We start from the raw sequence: 20692 nt of genomic DNA on the forward strand, positions 1-20692 counted from the left end.
TAAAAATCTGTAAACAAATACTGAATATATATTAATAATATATATTGAACTATTTAGAAGGCACAGTACTTATTTCTGCAATTTACTTATTTTTCTCTAACAGCTTATTGAGCGATAGTTTCTATATAGTTCAATGATTTTTAGTATATTCAGGGTTTTGCAACCATCAGCACAATTGATTTTAGAATATTTTCATCATCCCCAAAAGAAATCCTATATGCATTAATCACTCTTGGTTTTCTTCCAACCCCCTCCCAACCCTAGGCAACCACTAATCTACTTTCAGTCTATATCAATTCATTTATTCTCTACATTTCATATAAAACAACTTGAATTAAACTTTGTATATGATGGAAATAGGTTCCAACTTTCTTTTGCATGCTGACCCAACACCATTTGTTGAAAAGTCTATCTCCTTTCCTCCATCTAATTGTCTTGGCACTCCAGTCAAAAATCAATTGACTGTAAAAATGAGGGTTTATTTCTGGACCCTCAATTCTATTTCATTGCTCTGTATGTCTCTCCTTATGTCACTATCATATAGTCTTGATTACTGTAACTTAGGAAGTTTTGAAATTGGGAAGTGTGAGTCCTCCAAATTTGTTCTTCTTTTTCAAGATTTTTCTGGGTATTCTGGGTCTCTTGTATTTCCATACAAATTTTAGGTCAGCTTCTCAATTTCTGCAAAAAGCCAGCAGTGATTCTTATGGAGGCTGTACTGAATCTTTAGATCAACGTGGAGGGTACTGCCATCTTAACAATATTAATTTTTCTGATGTAACTCCACAATTTATAATTAAATAAGTCACATAATTAGTATGAGTTAATGAATTACTATGAATTAACAGGTAATGAAATTAATAAACTGACACAAAGATAAAACAATTATAGCAAAATTTAATGGCAAAATCTAGGTAGTGGTTACATGCAGTAGTCACTGTAAAACTCTTTCAACTTTACTCCAATCCCACTGCCAGACTTACCATGTTGACTTTGATCTTTGCACAATACCTCCTACCAGCTACCCTGGTTCTTGTATTCAGCTCACTTGTAAACATCACCTATCACACCCAACCATACTGTCTACACAAATAACTGGACTAACAAACTGCCTATTGCTAAAACCCACCTCCCCTCCTGGTTCTGGTCTATATTCTCTATGTCCTATCCATGTTCATCATGGATCTGGCTACAAAATAAAACAAAGGTGATACTTCAATTTGTCCCACCACAGTAGCTCCAGTTCCTTCTACTTTGGCCTCCTACCTCTCAAATAATCAAAGGGAAATATGGAAAAACAAATAACCCAAAAAGACGTGGTTCATTGCCTAATGCAAAAAAAAGAGAAGACAAATAGAATGCTTTCTATAAAATTTTCAAATGCTTTATATAAATTTTCAAACTACCAAATCCTCAAATTACAAAATGCACTAAGATATGTATTGGTCCAAACAAATTGTAGTAATATGCAACTGGAAATTCATTTATACAACTATGTCATGGCTAAAGGTAACTTTCTCATACTACTTCACTTCCATTATAAGCATTCTTAGATAACTTTCTGGTCAGGTTCATTCTGAGTAAAAATACATACATACATATATACAATTTATAACTTCACAACAAAAAGTGTACCTAATAATGAGCAGAAGAAATAAGCCACAAAGAGTATAGCTGTCCAGCAGGCAGTTGCCTAGGCTCACTCACAAACTAAGTGACCTGCCCTGTACTGGCTAAATGTGCACTACTCAATTTGGCACCTCCGTAAAACAGTGAACAGCTATAAGCAATGTACTTTTAGTTCAGTCTGAAAAAAGGAGTGATAAGACAAAACAATTTTGAAGTAAGTGACATCTATTCCAGATGAAGGAAATGATCCACATGTGTGTTTAAAGGGACAGGGTGATGGGTGTTTAAGGGGATGGGGTGATGGGGCAGAAAAAGAGGAGTTATGGATTAAGACAAGATGGGAACAAGTCAGCCTTATACACTAGATAGCAGTGCTTCTCAAACTTTCCTGTGCTGAGTCACCTGTGAAGCTTGTTAAAAATGCTAATCCTCAGAAATAACTTATGCTTGAAGTGAGGCTCGAGACACCACTAGATTCTATTTAGCTACCATCCCAAGTGATGCAACTGTGAGTAGTGCTCAGACTATACATTATGAAATACTGAGCTAGAGAAATAGGGAAAATAAGATTTTACTCTTATCCTTCATTCTTTGTTCATCTTTTTAAAGGCCTTATTATTTGTTCCTAGTGTCATTTAAACCTAGGCTGATCTAAAAATACCATATTTTAGGTATAGATACTGATCAGAACATCCTGAAATCATGCAACTTGGGAATTAAAACAAAACAAAACAAAACAAAACAAAAACTTCTCCACCCTATGCCCAATACCCATATGGATTTTTCTCTACTTTGATTCCAGTTTTTCTCTCAAACTCCCAATCAACTCTTATACTTCCTTGGTCCGCCGGTCCCATTCCTCCTGCTATACTCATCCTTATCCCTCAAGGTTACTCTGAAACAGCCTAAATAATCTTAGACTTCTGATGATTTTGTCTTTCTTGCCCCAGTTTTGTTGGGGGGTTAATACTTGATCTCTGCCTATATAAATAGATGTACCTTTTAAAAAGCCCTCTATTTTCCATTCTCTCAATGTTTCTTCTAAAACTTATAAGCTCTCACACACTAATCATTCTACAGGCACTTGATGAAGTAACCATGTTTTTTCCAGTATTTTTTAAGACTGAACAGTAACGTTTATTCCATCATTGTCCTGAAAAACTGTAGCAGTCACAATGAACTACATGTTCTAAAACTTTTACTTTATTCTATCACTGGTCACATTAAACCAACTGGCTGGGTAATTCTTCAAAGTAATTCCTTTATCTCCTTTCCCCTTCTCAAACAACTTTAAATACTTCAGACAAAATTCTTCTGGTGTCTCCTGATATTGGGTAGCCTTCTGTGCTATAAACCAAATGGTACAACAACGACAAAAAAAAAAAAAACCATTTGCTGTGAAGATTTTCATTTCTTTAAGACTTTGAAGAAGAAAAACTAAAGGCTGGACCTATTCCCAAAGAGCATAAGTGCCCTCTTAATGATTTGGCAATTCCCATGAAAGCCTGAAATACTACACTGACTCAGACATCATTTAACATTCTACTGTTGGGGAAAAAAAAATCTCAAATATGAACACTGCCAGAATTTTATTTACCATATAGTATTTTAGTAATTTCTCAACCTGTCTGTAATAGCTTTTAAAAAATCCCTTATTTTTTAATTCCTAAGAATAAAAACAGTCTAGTTTTTTTCTTTTCCTGCCTATTACAAAGTGACATTGTCAGTCTGGAAAAGATATATATATATAGAAATACTGAAAACTATGAAAAGAGCACCAAAAAATTCCTAAACTCCCAACATCTAAAGTTGGATTGTGTTAATGTACTGATGTATCTAACACCAGAGTCTGTCAATCTGCCCATCTCTCTCAGCATGTTTGTGTGTGCATTCATGTGTATGTTTTTTATACATACACATATACTTATTATGTACATAATGTATATAATATACTCTACAGTTTTATATGATATACAATTTAATACACATATTATATATAAATATTTGTACACGTAGATATATGTTTTAGAGGAAAGAGCATCATATTTATTTTTTTTAAAATATTTTATTTATTTGACAGTGAAAGACACAGCAAGAGAGGGAACATAAGCAAGAGACATGGGAGAGGGAGAAGCAGGCCTCCTGCCAAGCAGGGAGCCTGATGCAGGGCTTGATCCCAGCACCCTGAGATCATGACCTGAGCTGAAGGCAGATGCTTAACGACTGAGCCACCAGACACCCTAAGCATCATATTTTAATTGTTTTATTGTTTGGTAATAAGAGATCAATGAGGGAATATATTTAACAACCAAAATACCCAAATGCAGTTACATCTGTTACAGTATATTTATTCAAATAAATATTATACAACTGCAAAAAATCTTGTTTTTTGAAAAATATTTAATGAAAAAATGGAAGTTTTCATGATGTAATGTTAATTAAATAAGCACAATATAAAACTGTATTATATCACAAAAATATAGGCCCAGATGGCTTCATTAATTAATCTGATCAAACACTTAAGAAAAATAACACCAATGCTACAAATAGTTCCAGAAAATGTAATAAGAGAAACTACTTATTTAGAAGACCTCTATTACACCCTGATACAAAAACTAGACAAATTATTTACAAGAAAATATAACTGAAGACAAATATTACTTGAGAAAACAGATGTAAATATATTTAGTAAAATATTACCAAATCAAATATAATACTATATAAAAAGGATATTGCATTTTCTTCAAATAGGGCTTGATTCCCAAAATGAAAGATTGGCTTAGCAATCAAAAATCAATAAAAACAACCATATTCATTAACAGATTAAAGGACTAAAATTATATGGTTATTAGACAAAATTCAACACCATTTGTAATAAAAATGGTCTCCAAACTAAAAATATATGAGAACTTCCTCAACCAGATGATTTGCTTATAAAACTACATCTAACATTATAGTTAATAATGCAGTGTCAAAGATGTTTCTTCCAATGATTAGGAACAGATACAAATGTCTTCTCTCATCACTTATATTCAATATTGTGTCACTGTGCGTAGCCATGTAATAAGAAAAGAAATAAAAAAGCTAAGTGATAGAAAAGGGAAAAGCAGCACAGTTTTGATCTGAAGATAACATGACCGTTAAATGTAGAAAATTCCACGTCATCTGTTAAACAACTATAAAATCTAAGTAAGTGAATTTTGTTATAACATCACAGTATAAAAAGTAATTACACAAACATCAAATTAATATTAAGTCAATCATTATAAATGAAAAATTATTAGATAATATAATATCATTTACAATAAGTTTTAAAATCATAATTACTTAGAGATAAAGTTAATGAAAGATGTACAAGACCTGCACAAAAAAATAATAAAACACTGCTGAGAGAAATTATAGGGTCCTTAAATAAAGGGAAATATATGCTAGGTTCCTAGATTGGAGTCAAAATATTGTTATCAATTGTCTCAAAATTAATCCATAGATTCAACTCCACCCCCATCAAAATCCTAGGAGTCTTTGTCGTAAAAATGGGTAAACTAACTCTAAAACTTACATGGAAATGCAAAGGACATAAACTATCCAAAAAGATCTTGAAAAGAGGAAGAAAGTTTTAAAAATCACCCTACATAATTTTTAGACTCATTCACTATAATACTGCAGTAACCAAGACAGTACAGTGTTAGTGAGTGGATAGATAAGTGCAAAAAAATGAAGAACCCAAAATTAGACACACACACACACAAAGTAAAATGATTTCCAAAAATGGTACCAGAGAAGTTCAAGATCAATAATGCCCTTAGATATATATTATTTTAAGGCTTCTAGAAAGATATTGTAAATATCGTTGTGACCTCAGCATAGGAAAATATTTGTTAGACAAGATACAGAAGGTACAAACAAAAAAAGAAAAAATAGTAAGTTAGATATCATCAAAACTGAAAACTTCTGTTCATCAAAAAACACCATTGAGAAAATGAATAGGCAAGCAATAGACTAAAAGAAAACTTTTGCAAAACATACAGATAATAAAGGACTGGTATCTACAATATATAAAGAATAGCTAACACTCACCACTTAATAGAATTTTTAGCTTGGAGATATAGAGAACTAGAAAGACATTAGTCCTAAATTTGTAATAAGAAAAAAGATAAGTGACTTGTAGACTAAGTTCTTGGAACTATCACAGATAAGAGATCACAGGTCAAACAACAAGCCCAAACCTCTAGAAAGAAACAAGTTGAAAGCATTTGCTTAGGTGGGGAAGACAATACTGTATGCCATATAAGCAGGTAGGAGGATTAAATTAGAAATTTTAACTAAATGCTGAAGGCCAAGCATAGACTAGCCCAAGTATAAAAACTCTGGGAGCTAGCAAGAGGACTTCACACTCTCTAACAGCCTTCTCCAAGAACCCCACCAGACACTTGTTGGGAATGTAAAATGATACAGTCACTTTAGGAAATAGAATGTTAGTCCTCCAAATAATTAAACATTGAGTACCATATGACTTGGAAATTCCACTTCTAGGTGTATGTCAAAGATAAATGAAAACAGGAGCACCTGGGTGCTGCAGTTGGTTGAGCATCTGACTCTTGGTTTTGACTCAGTTCATGATCTCAGAGTCCTGAGACTGAGCCCCATGTTGGGCTCCACACTTAGCATGGAGTCTGCTTGAGATTCTCTCTCCCTCTCTTCCTGCTAGTATAATGCTTTCTCTCTCAAATAAATAAATAAATAAATCTTTTAAAAAGATAAACAAAAGCATATATCTACACAAAAACTTCTAAACAAATGTTGTTATCAGCATTATCTACAATAGGCAAAATGAGAAACAACCAAAGTGTCCATCAACTGATGAAATGATAAGCAAAATGAGGTGTATCCATATAAAGGAGTATGAAAATAAATGAAGTACTGATTTATGTTACAACATGGCTGAATCTTGTAAACATTCTGTTAACAAATCCAGTCACAAAACACTACATATTGCATAATTCCATTTATATGAAATACCTAGACTAGGCAAATCTATGGGTTAGAATTAGCTTAATGGTTGCCTAGATCTGGGGGATTAGTGGAGAAGAGAATTACTGCTAAGTGATATGGGGTTTCTTTATGGGGTAATGAAAACATTCCAAAATTAGATTATGGTTATAATTGTACAACATTCTATGAATACACTAAAAAGGATTCATTTTCATGTTCTAAGTAAGTGAATTACAGCTCAATAAAGTTTTTTTTTATTTTAAAAAAGGAATGACTGCATCAAAAAATAAAGTTTCAGTAGCAATATTAATTTTTGACATCATAGTCTCCAGGATAAGAGGTATTATCAGAGATAAAGAGAAACATTACATAATAATAATGGAATCAATTATCCAAGAGAACATAACAACATTTCAATGTGCACACAACTAACAATAGTGGTTCAAAACACATGAGGCAAAACTTGACAGATTTAAAAGGAAAAATGAGGAAATCCACAACTTTATTTTGAGACTTCAGTCCTCTCTCAGTAATTGACAGAACAAACATGAAGAAATCAAGTAAGGATATTTATAAACTTGATATTTAAAAAATATTTCAACAGCAGCAGGATACACATTCTTCTCAATTGTACACAGTACATTAACCAAGACAGAACCAACTCTGGGCCATTAAAAATTATATATTTAAAATAATAACAATCATACAAAGTTATCTGACCATAACACAATTAAATAAAAATCAGAAACAGAAAGATATTGACAAACTCCTCAAATATTTGGAATGAAACAAAACACTTCTAAATAACCTATGTGTCAAAGTAGAATTCTTGAAAAACGTAAAAAATATCTTGAATAAATGAAAAAAAAACACAACATGTCAAAAATGGGTTGTATATAGCTAAAACACTTCTTAGAGGGAAATTCATAGCATTAAATGCATGTATTAGTAAAAAAGGTTGTGGGGTACCTGGCTGGCTCAGTTGGAAGAGCACGCAACTCTTGATTTAGGGGTTGTGAGTTCAAGCCCCACGTCAGTTTTACCAATAACTAAAATAAATAAAATTCTTAAAAAAAAGAGAAAGCCTAGAGCAATCTATACTTTTAATGCCATTCCAATCAAAATTCCACTGGTATTCTTCAAAGAGCTGGAGCAAATAATCCAAAAATTTGTATGGAACCAGAAGACACCCCGAATCGCTAAGGAAATGTTGAAAAACAAAAAACTGGGGGCATCACGTTACCTGATTTCAAGCTTTACTACAAAGCTGTGATCACCAAGACAGCATGGTACTGGCATAAAAACAGACACATAGACCAGTGGAACAGAATAGAGAGCCCAGATATGAACCCTCAACTCTATGGTCAGTTAATCTTTGACAAAACAGAAAAAAAATATACAGTGGAAAAAAGACAGTCTCTTCAATAAATGGTGTTGGGAAAACTGGGCAGCTATATGTAGAAGAATGAAACTCGACCATTCTCTTACACCATATACAAAGATAAACTCAAAATGGATAAAAGACCTCAACGTGAGACAGGAATCCATCAGAATCCTAGAGGAGAACATAGGCAGTAATCTCTTCGATATCAGCCACAGCAACTTCTTTCAAGATATGTCTCCAAAGGCAAAGGAAACAAAAGCCAAAATAAACTTTTGGGACTTCATCAAAATCAAAAGCTTCTGCACAGCAAAGGAAACAGTCAACAAAACAAAGAGGCAACCTACGGAATGGGAGAAGATATTTGCAAATGACAGTACAGACAAAAGATTGATATCCAGGATCTATAAAGAACTCCTCAAACTCAACACACACAAAACAGATAATCATATCAAAAAATGGGCAGAAGATATGAACAGACACTTCTCCAACGAAGACATACAAATGGCTATCAGACACATGAAAAAGTGTACATCATCACTAGCCATCAGGGAGATTCAAATTAAAACCACATTGAGATATCACCTTACACCAGTTAGAATGGCCAAAATAGCAAGACAGGAAACAACATGTGTTGGAGGGGATGTGGAGAAAGGGGAACCCTCTTACACTGTTGGTGGAATGCAAGTTGGTGCAGCCTCTTTGAGAACAGTGTGGAGATTCCTTAAGAAATTAAAAATAGAACTTCCCTATGACCCTGCAATTGCACTATTGGGTATTTACCCCAAAGATACAGATGTAGTGAAAAGAAGGGCCATCTGTACCCCAATGTTTAGAGCAGCAATGGCCACGGTTGCCAAACTGTGGAAAGAACCAAAATGCCCTTGAACGGACGAATGGATAAGGAAGATGTGGTCCATATACACTATGGAGTATTATGCCTCCATCAGAAAGGATGAATACCCAACTTTTGTAGCAACATGGACGGGACTGGAAGAGATTATGCTGAGTGAAATAAGTCAAGCAGAGAGAGTCAATTATCATATGGTTTCACTTATTTGTGGAGCATAACAAATAGCATGGAGGACATGGGGAGTTAGGAGAAGGGAGTTGGGGAAAATTGGAAGGGGAGGTGAACAATGAGAGACTATGGACTCTGAAAAACAATCTGAAGGGTTTGAAGAGGTCGGGGGGTGGGAGGTTGGGGGAACCAGGTGGTGGGTATTAGAGAGGGCATGGATTGCATGGAGCACTGGGTGTGGTACAAAAACAATGAATACTGTTATGCTGAAAATAAATTTAAAAAATGATTTTAAAAAAGAGAAAACTTCTCAAATCAATAAAAATCTAAAATTATGACTTGACAAATTAAAAAGAAAATGCAAAATAAAAACCAAAGGAAGCAGAAAGAAAAGACTAAAGCAGAAATCAATGAAATTGAAAAGAGAAAAACAATAGAGAAAATCAATGAAAACAAATGCTGGTCCTTCGGAAACATCAATACAATGATAATCCTCTAGCCAAGGTGACTATAAAAAAGACACACCTAAATTATCAGTATCAGAAATAAAAGAGGAGACATCATTACAAATCCAAAAGACCTTAACATGATAGTAAGGGAACACTATGAACAACTCTATGCTCATAAATTTGACAATGTAGATGAAATGTAGGTGAAATGGAACCAATTCGTAAAAGTCTACAAATTACAAAACTCACCCCAAATGAAACAAATAACTTTAATTGTCCTATAACTATTAAAAGAAATTCAATTCATTGTTCAAACCTCCTGAAAAAAAAATCACTAAGCCCAGATAGTTCCATCGGCAAATTCTATAAACATTTGAAGAACTAATAATACCAATTCTATATAATCTCTTCTGGGAAACAGAAGACAGAACACAGCCCAGCTCATTTTGTGAGGCCAACATTAGGCTAACACCAAAGCCACACTAAGTACAAAAAAAGAAAACTACATCCCTCATGAAATAAATGCAAGAATCCCCAATAAGCTATTAGCAGGCTGAAGCTAGCAATATACATAAAGAATAATGTATCAGGACTAAATGGGATATGTCTTAGGAACGCATGACTAGTTCAATATGTGAAAATCAATCAATGTAATTCTAAAAATTAACTCTGAAGAATAAAAATATCACGTAGTAAAAGTATTTAACAAAATTCAATACTCATAATAAAAACAATGAGCCAGAAATATTAAAGTCTTTAACCTAATAAAAAGTACCTACAAAAATACCTATGTAGTGGAGAAGGACTGAATATTTTGGAAAGAAGAATCTCTCTCACTCAAGACTAAGCTGAAAGTCCTAGCCAGAGTAGCCAAAGTAGTTAGAGAAGAAAAATGAAATCCATATATATTGGAAAAGGAGAGATAATAATGTCTCAATTCACAGATTACACGATCTTCTATGTAAAAAATCCCAGGCAATCTATAAAACATCTCCTAGAATTAATAAGTGAATTTATCAAGTAGCAACATAAAATATTAACATACAAAAATCAATTTAAATCAAAAGTATTCTTATATGCTAACAAGGTACAATTGAAAACTGAAACTAAAAAAAGAAACATTAACAACAAATCTTAATAAAATATTTTAGTATAAATTTAACAAAATATGAGCAGTTTTATATGATTTTTAGCATTTTTACAATAAAATACTCATAGGGGAAATTGAAGACAATATAAATAGAGATGCATATTGTGTTTGTGGATTGAAAGATGCAACAGAGTAAGATGTCAATTCTACCCAAAATGATATATACATTTGATGTAATTCCATTCACAATCATAGTAGGAATTTTTGTAGACATAGAAAGGTTAGTATTAAAATTTATATGGAAAAACAAAATAAGTAGAATAGCTAAAATATTTTTAATACAATAAAGTGGAAGAAACTCATTAAAGGATTTCAAGACTTAATGACAAAGCTACAGCAATCAACACTTCTTTCACTGAACTGCATTTGTTTCTGTGTCAAAAATTAGCTGGGTGTGTTTATGTAGGTCTATTTTCTGATCCTCTTTTCTGTTTCATTAATTCATGTGTCCACCCTTCCACCATTACCACAGTTAGGTTTACTAACTGTAGCTATACAGCACGCTTAGTATCAGGTAGTGTGATTCTTCCACCTTTATTCTTTTTAAAGACTCACAACAGAGTTTTTAAGCATCTTGTTCTAACCCAAAGTCTGAAGACATCAACTGTATGTCTACATATGTATTCAACATCTAAGTACTCATTGCCAAAGACAAATTCAATCATGGCGGTAGACAGAAGGAGAGAATAGAAAAGCTTAATTTTATGTGAATTGTAACAAAATCAGCATTATTTCTGCAGTATAGAATCTGCCATGTACATATGTTAATACATATAAGTCATTTTGAAAACATGTGGGTGACTCATTGGATGAATATTTATAAAAACAATCATTTCCACATCAACCTTTCTCTACATTATCTATGCTATAAATGCATTGAACAACACATCTGAAAAAAAGTGTTTAATTTATAACGACAGACCAAAGTCCTTCTGAAAGTATATGCTTATCAAATGCTGAAACACAAATTAAGAAGATAGCATAAATGTACTGAAACTAGAATATTGTCTATAAAATATTTAGCATGTCAAAATAGAACCAAATGTCCTCTTACCTTCTGCCTGCTATACTAATTACAACTGATTACATCATTACTTATGGATCTTTCCTCCTATTTTGCCCTTCCTATCACCCATTTGCTGTAAGGATCCCTTATATAAAATGTTGACCTATAAGTAAATCCATGTATGAAAGTGAATTGTAGGGCACCTGGGTGGCTCAGTGGGTTAAAGCCTCTGCCTTCGGCTCAGATCATGATCTCAGGGTCCTGGGATCAAGCCCCGCATCGGGCTCTCTGCTCAGCAGGGAGCCTGCTTCCCCCTCTCCCTCTGCCTGCCTCTCTTCCTACTTGTGATCTCTGTCTGTCAAATAAATAAAATCTTAAAAAAAAAAGAAAGTGAATTGTTTTCTAGAATAACCATTTCAAGCAATTCAATAACAGGTCCTGTTATACCTTAAAGCAGCTTCCTTTATGCAGTCTCCATGTTACACCTGTTTGGATTTGCAGAGAAATTCTGTGAAACTACACAGAGAGTTCAGTATTATAATTGCTTCAGTCAAATACAGCTTTAAATATAAAACCTGTGCTTAAAATTAATTTATAAAAGCAATAAAGCAGGTATTATAGGCTTAAATAGTTGCAGTCTAATTTTCTTTTTGAGACTTTATTATTTTCTGAGTATCAGGCAATTATCAAAATAAATCACAATGTAAACAAGGCATCATTATCCTATTCCTGTCAAAATACTAATCTATCAAACAAAAGTGAAAATTGATTACAATATCAAAGAACATTTACATGATACTATTCTTTACATCAGTTCTTTTATGCTGGAGATATAAAGTAAACCATGTGTATGCTGGTTAATCCCCTATGCACTTGGGGAGCTCCCCCTAATGAAATATGGTACTTTATTTGATGGCTATATAGACCCAAGGATTAGGTCCCTTGGATAACAGAGAAACTACATTGTATACACATTCATTTTTTAAGAAAATCAGAACTGGAGTTAAACAACAGCATATCTATTGCCATATGATTTCTACTGATGACATCACTCACCAACATGAACTATGTAAATAAAAACAAACACAGAAGAACACTACATAAAAACAACCTAGTCACTAAACCCAACTCTTTCAAAGAAGGCTTAATTAAGAAAAAACTTTACCTCACCTATAGGCTATGCCAGTATATTTCCTAAATGCTCATTACTTGAGTTAGCAACTTATGAAGTAAAATTGTTACTCTCCTCTTTGACATCATTTTCCCTCTGAATTGACTCTACTCAAATTGCTTTATATGCATGAAGTACATTTTGTTAATAAAATCAAGAGTCTTTTCCCCTAGTGTTCTCTATTTTCTAATGAATAAGATATCTAAAATAAATGCACAGTTCACTTACTCAACTCCCATCTACCACTGCTTATAAAGATACCTTTTTAAAAATCCTCCATCTCATTGCTAAGTCTCAATAGCTATTCAATAGCTACTAAATGACCCATTGGAAATCTATTTTAAAATGCTGTCTCTATAAAAATAAAAGTGGTAGTCAACCATACTTAACATAATAAGAATGCTTATCAGAAGGTACAAGTGAAACAGTAAGGCTTTAAGAGTTGGGCTTGGGGGTGCCTGGATGGCTTAGTCAGTTAAGTGTCCAACTCTTGATTTCGGCTCAGGTCATGATCTCAGGGTCCTGTGATGGAGCCTGGCATGACAAGTTCAATGCTCAGCACGGAATCTGCTTAGGATTCTCTTTCTTCCTCTGCCCTTCCCCTTGCTCACTCTCTCTCTCTCTCTCTCTCTCTCAAATAAATAAATCTTTTTAAAAATGAGCTGGACTTGGAAGAAATAGAAATACTGCAGAATGAGGTGCTAGCTGGAAAGGAGTTTATACATACTATCCTATTCAGAGTCAAAGAACCACAAATCCTGTAAAGACTCAGTGATGTTCCATACTTATGCAAAACTCATCAATCCACTTGCTCGCAGGAAATAGCTTAGCTTCTATATATAATAAAAGAACAATAATTAAAATTTAGTTATAGGTTATAATGCAACAAAAATGGCCAGACACTTTCAAAATAGATTTCAATCTCTATAAAAGCGTATTTTACTAATAAACAGGAATTTTTCCAGTTGTATTAAATATTTTACTTATCTATTTTACTTGCCCAGTTAATAGCAGGTTAAATATAATATATAGCAGGTTAAATATAAATATAAATATATAAATAGCAGGTTAAATCTCTCCCACTCTACCATTTCCATCTTTCCTTTTCATCTTTATTGATGAATGCTATAATACATTTAAAAAAATAAAAACAACATCAAAATGGGACAAAGACCTAAACATAAGAGCTAAAACCCTAAAGACTCTTAGAAAAAAACATGAAAGAAAGTCTTCGTGAATTACATTGGATTTATCAATATTTCTTGGACATGACACCAAAAGCACAGGCAATAAAAGGAAAAATAGATAAACTGAACTGTATCAAATGTAAAAGCTTCTGTGCATTAAAGGACACAATCAACAAAGTGAAAAGGCAACCAAAATATGTGCACATCAAATCTGGTAAGAGACTAATATCCCGAATATATAAAGAACTTCTACAACTCAAAAACAAACAATAACAAACAACGCGATTAAAAACAAGACAAAAGATTTGAATAGATATTTCTCCAAAGGAGATATAGAAGAGGCCAAAAAGTACTCAAAAAGATTCTCAACGTCACTGATCATAAGGCAAATGCAAATTACAAACCACAATGAGACAACACCTCACACCAATTAGGATGAGTATTATGAAAAAAATAATATGTCTTGGTGGGGATGTGGAGAAACTGGAGCCCTTGAACACTGTTGGTGGAAATATAAAATGGTGTAGCTGCTATGGAAAACAGTATGGCAGTTCCTCAAAAAAATTAAAAATAGAATTATCATATGATCTAGCAATTTCAATTCTGAGTACTCAAAAGAATTAAAAGCAGGATCTCAAAGAGATATACACCAAAATATTTCCAGTTGACCTTATTGTTTATTTGTTATTACTTGCCATGGGAGGCAGTGGTTAATATATTTGCCTTTATGTTTTCCACAAGTGCCCCCCAAGTAGCTGTCTTGGCCTTGGGAGAGTTCTGAGTTAGGCAAAATAAGGGCAAGTCTTTTGACCTAGTCCTTCAGGGAGCCACCAAACTGGTCAAAATAAATGACCACAATTCTTTAAGAATGAGGCCACTTCAAAGCTTCTGCCAAACTATAGAGCAGGGCATGGAGACTAGGTAAATTAAACTGTCACAAAGCTCTCTTACTGAGATTCAACTGCTATTTCCTTGATTAAACATCTGCATGGTTGCTGTAAATTTTTTATTAGTTTTCAGATGCCAGTAAGTTGATTCTGAGAATATTTGCTAGTTTATTTGCTGTTTTTGTGAAAAGATGAATTTCTGGCATTCTCTACTCTGCCACGTTCATTGGAATCAAGCCTGATTACACCTAAACACATTTTCAATCCAAAAAATTAGCATAGCATTGAATAGGTAAAACGTGAAAAACAATTAATAGATGAAGTACCACACTTTGATACAGGCCAAGAGGGCCCCATAATTTAGCAGACCCCATGCTAGCCATTCTTCAGCGGCTCCCAGTTCTAGGAGAGAAGATTCTGCAGGGCCAAAGGGAAAGAAGAAGCCTGTGCCTCCCCCTTCTAGATCATAATTTGAGTACCCAAGATCCCAAAATTCCCTGCCCAAATATACAAGCCACTTTCATGAGCCCACACAGGACTCTTCTTCAGGTCTACTCTCCACCAGCCTTTCTCAGCCCACTAGCCTTTCTTAAACCCTAAAGAAAATTATTCATATAACCATTTTGCCCATTCTCTCAAATACAGTACATGACTGGTAGCATTTTATTATTTTTATCCAATGAATGCCTTGGGGTATAATGGTTTAATTCTCTCTCGGGACCCACTTTGAAGCATTGTTCTGGAGGGAGGATCTTGCTATCTATGTGCCTACTGTTAGGTCCAAAGGGTTGTCAAAGCAAGCTGATGATAGGGACCATGGACAGAGCTTCTATACATAGGCTGGAAGGAAATGTATATTAGAGTGAGGTCCCTCATGCAAGACAGAGTCAGATACCAAAAGAGGTGGCCAGAAAAGGACTAGGAGTCAAATTCCCCAAGGCAATCATATTCCAGTGTTAAATAGGAATTTGAGAATTCTAAACTTGATTCTAACCTTCCAGTTCATTATAAAGGCACAGGTCAAAATGTGGGACTACAACATTATATTATTTAATAGTTTGTTAACTTGGTTTAAAAATTTTTAAAGTTTTATACATATGATATGAACAGTTGCATTTGTATTTTTGGCTCAGTGTACACAAATGTTGACACAGGCCTGAATAGATAAACCAAACCAATTAGTTATCTCTATAAAGTTAATGAGGTTCAAACTGGATAATGAACTAATGGTAGTTATTAGTTCATTAGTTCAACAATTTACATTTTATTATATTTATATAATATATATGAATACAAAATAAAGATCTGAAATTTGTCTGCTTTTCTAAGAGTAACTTGTGTAATTTAAACTTTAGGGTATCAGCAACTTCCTAAAAACAGTAACTAAGACAACTCCAAATCAACATTTCACCCCAGATAACTATAATACAGTAATAGATAGTTTTCCTAAAAACTGTCTTTTAGGCCTAAATAAACCTACTTAAAAGTAGCATATTTTCATAAATTACCCTTTATTATTAATAAATAATACCCTATCATAAATTCATAAAATTCATAAATTCATACATAATTAATACCTTATCATAAATTTCATAAATTACCCTTTATTATTAATCATAGTAAAAACTAAAGTCCTTGCTAAATGAAATGGTCCTGCCCACTGTCCCTACACAAGGGCAGCCACAGGCAGTCATGTTTTATACTACATGATCCAGAATTCCCATGCATGACTGTAGGTAATTATAGAACAGGAAGGAGCAAGGTAATTCAAAAATAATCAATCCTTTGGTTGGTCAGTAGACTAGGAGGGGGCCAGCATGAAAAAATAAACATACCAAACAGACAGATTAGATTTCCTCCCCTGAATTTGAACTAGAAAACAGAAAGAGATTAACCTAGGTAGCAATAGGAATAAAGCCAAGAGGTCATGATATAGAATGGCCTCAAAGGCTATGTTGGCCACATGCAAGCCAATATTAAGAGGAAACAAAAAGTATGAGGATGAGAAAAAAAGAACAAAATAAGTACAAATAGATAATATGGAATCCTGAAGCTCAAAAAAAATTTATCTTCTCTTTGCTGCCTCACTTCTTGAATGCTCTATAGTTGCAGTCTACAATAACCAACCCATCCATATCTTGGAGTATTTTGGATATCTACATCTCATAACCAGAGTATCCCTATACTTTCCTAAAATGAACAGACTGTTTCTCCAATCAAGATTCAAACAAATCAGGGTGCCTGGGTGGCTCCCTGTTAAGTTTCTGACTTCAGCTTAGGTCATAACCTCAGGGTCCTGGGATTGAACCCAGGGCTCCCCGCTCAGTGGGGACTCTACTTGCCCCTCTCCCTCTGCTCCTCCCCTGGCTCACACTCTCTCTCCCTCTCTCAAATAAATAAATAAAATCTTTATTTAAAAAAAAAAGGTTCATGGAGTGCCTGGGTAGCTGTCATTAAACATCTACCTTCAGCTCAGGTCATGATCCCAGGGTCCTGGGATCAAGCCCAGCATCAGGCTCCCTGATTGGCAGGGAGACTGCTTCTCCCTATCCCTCAGCACCTCCCCCAACACATGCTCTCTGTTTCACTCTCTCTCTCTCTCTCAAATAAATAAAATCTTGAAAATAAAGATTCAAATCACACTGCATTCATTAATTTGAGCAAATTACAAATACTTAGGGGTGCCTAGGTGATTCAGTCAGTTAGGTGTCTGAATCTTGGTTTCAGCTCAGGTCATAATCTCAAGGTCAAGAGATTAAGCACCTCCCCTGCAGTTCTGCCACTCAGCACAAAGTCAACTTGAGATTCTTTCCCTCTCCCTTTGCCCCTCCCTACTCCCATGCTCTCATGTTGTCTCTCTAAAATAAAATAAGTAAAATATTTTTTGAATTAAAAAAAATTATTGATCTATTTGAGAGAGAAAAAGAGCGATAGTAAGAGAGAGCATGAGCAGTGGGGAGAAGAAGAAGCAGGCTCCCCGCTAAGCAGGGAGCCGAATGTGGGGCTCAATCCCAGGATCCTGGGATCATGACCTAAGGCAAAGGGAAACCGAATGAGCCACCCAGGTGCCCCAATAAGTAAAATAATTTTTTCAAAATAAAAAATAAAAGTGAAAAATAAATGGTTGTACTTTAACAAATGAAATGTACAAAGGAATCAATTGTTTGAAATATATGATCATTCCTAATATTCCTATTAACATGCCATTCAATCTAAAACATATTTTACAGTAGGTTTCAATTGTAACATGTCAGGAAGCATACTTATTTTGCTTTCCAGGATATCTATTTTATAAATATTTTATGTATTTGAGAGAGAGAGCACGAGAATAGGGGTCAGATGGAGAGAGAGAGGAGAGGGAGAAGGTGACTCTCCACTGAGCAGGGAGCCTGATGAAGATCACAACCTGAGCTAAAGGCAGCTACTTAACCAACTGAGCCATCCAGGCACTCCAGAGGGTATCTATTTTAATAGGAACTTTACACAGGCTTCTATAGAATCCTTGATGTCTTATGTCTTATGTCATATGTTTAACATTATCAGCCACTTATTTATGTCAGATTTCTCATACCAAAGATTGTGTATGCCTCTCCTTTTTTTTAATTAAAAGATTCATTTTTTTTTTTTGAGAGAGAGAGAATGAGCATGCATGGCTGGGAGAAGCAGAGGAAGAGAAATCTCAAGTAGACCCCCACTGAGCAGGGTGCCTGGCCTGGGGCTTAATCTTAGGACCCTAAGATCATGATCTGAGCTGAAATCAAGAGTCAGACACTTAACCAACAGAGCTATCCAAGCACCCCATGCTTTTCTTTTTGACATATATTGCCAAGTCATCAAATATATTTAAAATGCTGTGTATTAATGGCTCAGAAAATACCTATTTAAGTCATAATTAAATCATTTGCCAATCAAATCCATAACTTCAGATACATAGATTTCAAAACCTTAAAAAACAGTAAAATCAGAAATATCCCTGTAACTTGAAAACTGATATACAAGTTTGGTATTCCTTTTTGTACTGGCTACTAATATCTGTAAATAGATCTATTCAAATGAGTTTATCATGCCATTTACCTGCTGGAAAAAAATCTATAAATGCTGTTATTGCTATATTATATATCATATTACATTATAAATTCCATGAACTCAGGTATCCTACCTTTTTTTTCTTCTAAAACTGCTTTATTAATTTCATATTATGAAAATAATAGTTTTCCCCAAAACTGGGTGAAATTGTCCTACTGGACAGAAAGTTTTACACTGAAACAAAACAGTATTTAATTACAAACTTCTAAGTGGAAATACCAAAAAGGTTTTGGAGAAAGTTAATCACAAAACTACAAGTTTCTAGACCAGAGGCCACATTATTAACCTTGGGGAAAAATCTTAGGATTCAAGGTACAAGCAAAAGTCATAATGATTATCAGGTTCAGGAGTTTGGAAGCACTTACAGTGCCTCATTTGTTGCTCCTTAGTCTTTCTCCTGATTTCCATCATCTGCCCTATGAACTTTTCCACATCACCTCCCACTTCATTGTGGTCAATACGCCTGTTAGGTATAGCTCATTGAAAATTAGAGACAAGCTGTCTCATTCACCACAGCCTAACATTTCCTCCAGGCTTCTGGCCTTCACCCTCCTCTCCAACTGCACGATTCCTTAGCATTCTACATGGGACCCTGTTCTCTTTTGTTTTCCTGCTGGGCATTTTCCACATTGAGATTTTTCATTGCTTGTTTCTCTTTGGATGCCATGGCTCCTGGGCCTATCCTTGCATTCTCCCCCTCCCAAATCTCTACACGAGTGCACAGCCAAGACACTTAGACCTGCACACATGCTCTCCCTCCGACTCCTGTTCTTTGGGGCTGCCCCTGGCCCACATGCCTTCAGGACCACTGGGAGCAGGCACTGAGAAGGGAGCCAATGAATGCTGGATTATTGGATACTGTCTTTTTAACAGCTATATACTGACAGGTCCAGACAAAATGCAGAGAAAGTAGTAGGGGCTCTATAAATACTTGTTGAATGAACAATTAACTCAAGAAAACTCAAGTAAAATAGATACTCATATTTCAAGGAAGAGTTACAAACTTACCTAAATGTTTACATTACTCCATAAAAGGGTATCTCTCGGACAGCCCTTATATTTCTATTCTCTCCTAAATAATCACTTACTCATACCTCCCGAGTTGACTCGCTCCATACCCTCAATTTCTTTTGATTCTGGGGTTAAAACTACCAAATAAGAAAATTTTCAAAGAATACACTCTCCCTCTGATGAATCCTGTTCCTCTAGTAAGTAATCCCCTCCTCAGACCATATTTATTTTGGACCAGAGACAAAAATCTTTACAGTAAATATCATTACAAAAATTCCTTAGTCTATATTCATGTCCTTTCTTTAGTACAGTAAATTTCTCACTTATTCACAGGGTTATAACCTTTAAAATCAATATTAATACTGTAAACAAAATATTATCTCTTAATTGCAATGGAGCAAGATAAATATACCTTCATTGTGAATGAGCGCATGAATGAATAAGTAAATTAATAGTAAATGAATATTAGTGAGTTTAATCATTGTCAGCAAGCCTAAAAATTTGAAATCTAGGTTAATGTATGAACTTTCATCTGACATCAAAACAAGGAAAACACAAAAGAAATTTATTATGGGTAGAAAAAATCTAAATAATGGATTGTCATACAACGCTCATGGATTGGAAGACTCTATATACTAAATATGTCAGTTCTCCCAAATTGATCTGTAGGTTTGGTTCAATTCCAATTAAAATTCCAGCAAGGATTTATAGACACAAACTAA

General features: G+C 34.4%; 1 protein-coding gene and 1 pseudogene across 4 annotated transcripts in view; both read right to left on the minus strand.

Annotated features, from left to right (window-relative positions):
* The window catches only part of COL4A5 (collagen type IV alpha 5 chain), a 231314-nt gene that overhangs the window by 164930 nt on the left and 45692 nt on the right, over nucleotides 1–20692 (minus strand). The gene's annotated exons all lie outside the window — the stretch shown is intronic.
* On the minus strand, nucleotides 19260–19718 carry LOC125092169 (protein BEX4-like; annotated as a pseudogene).

Source organism: Lutra lutra, chromosome X (assembly GCF_902655055.1).
Source record: "Lutra lutra chromosome X, mLutLut1.2, whole genome shotgun sequence".
NCBI classification, from domain to species: Eukaryota; Metazoa; Chordata; class Mammalia; order Carnivora; family Mustelidae; genus Lutra; species Lutra lutra.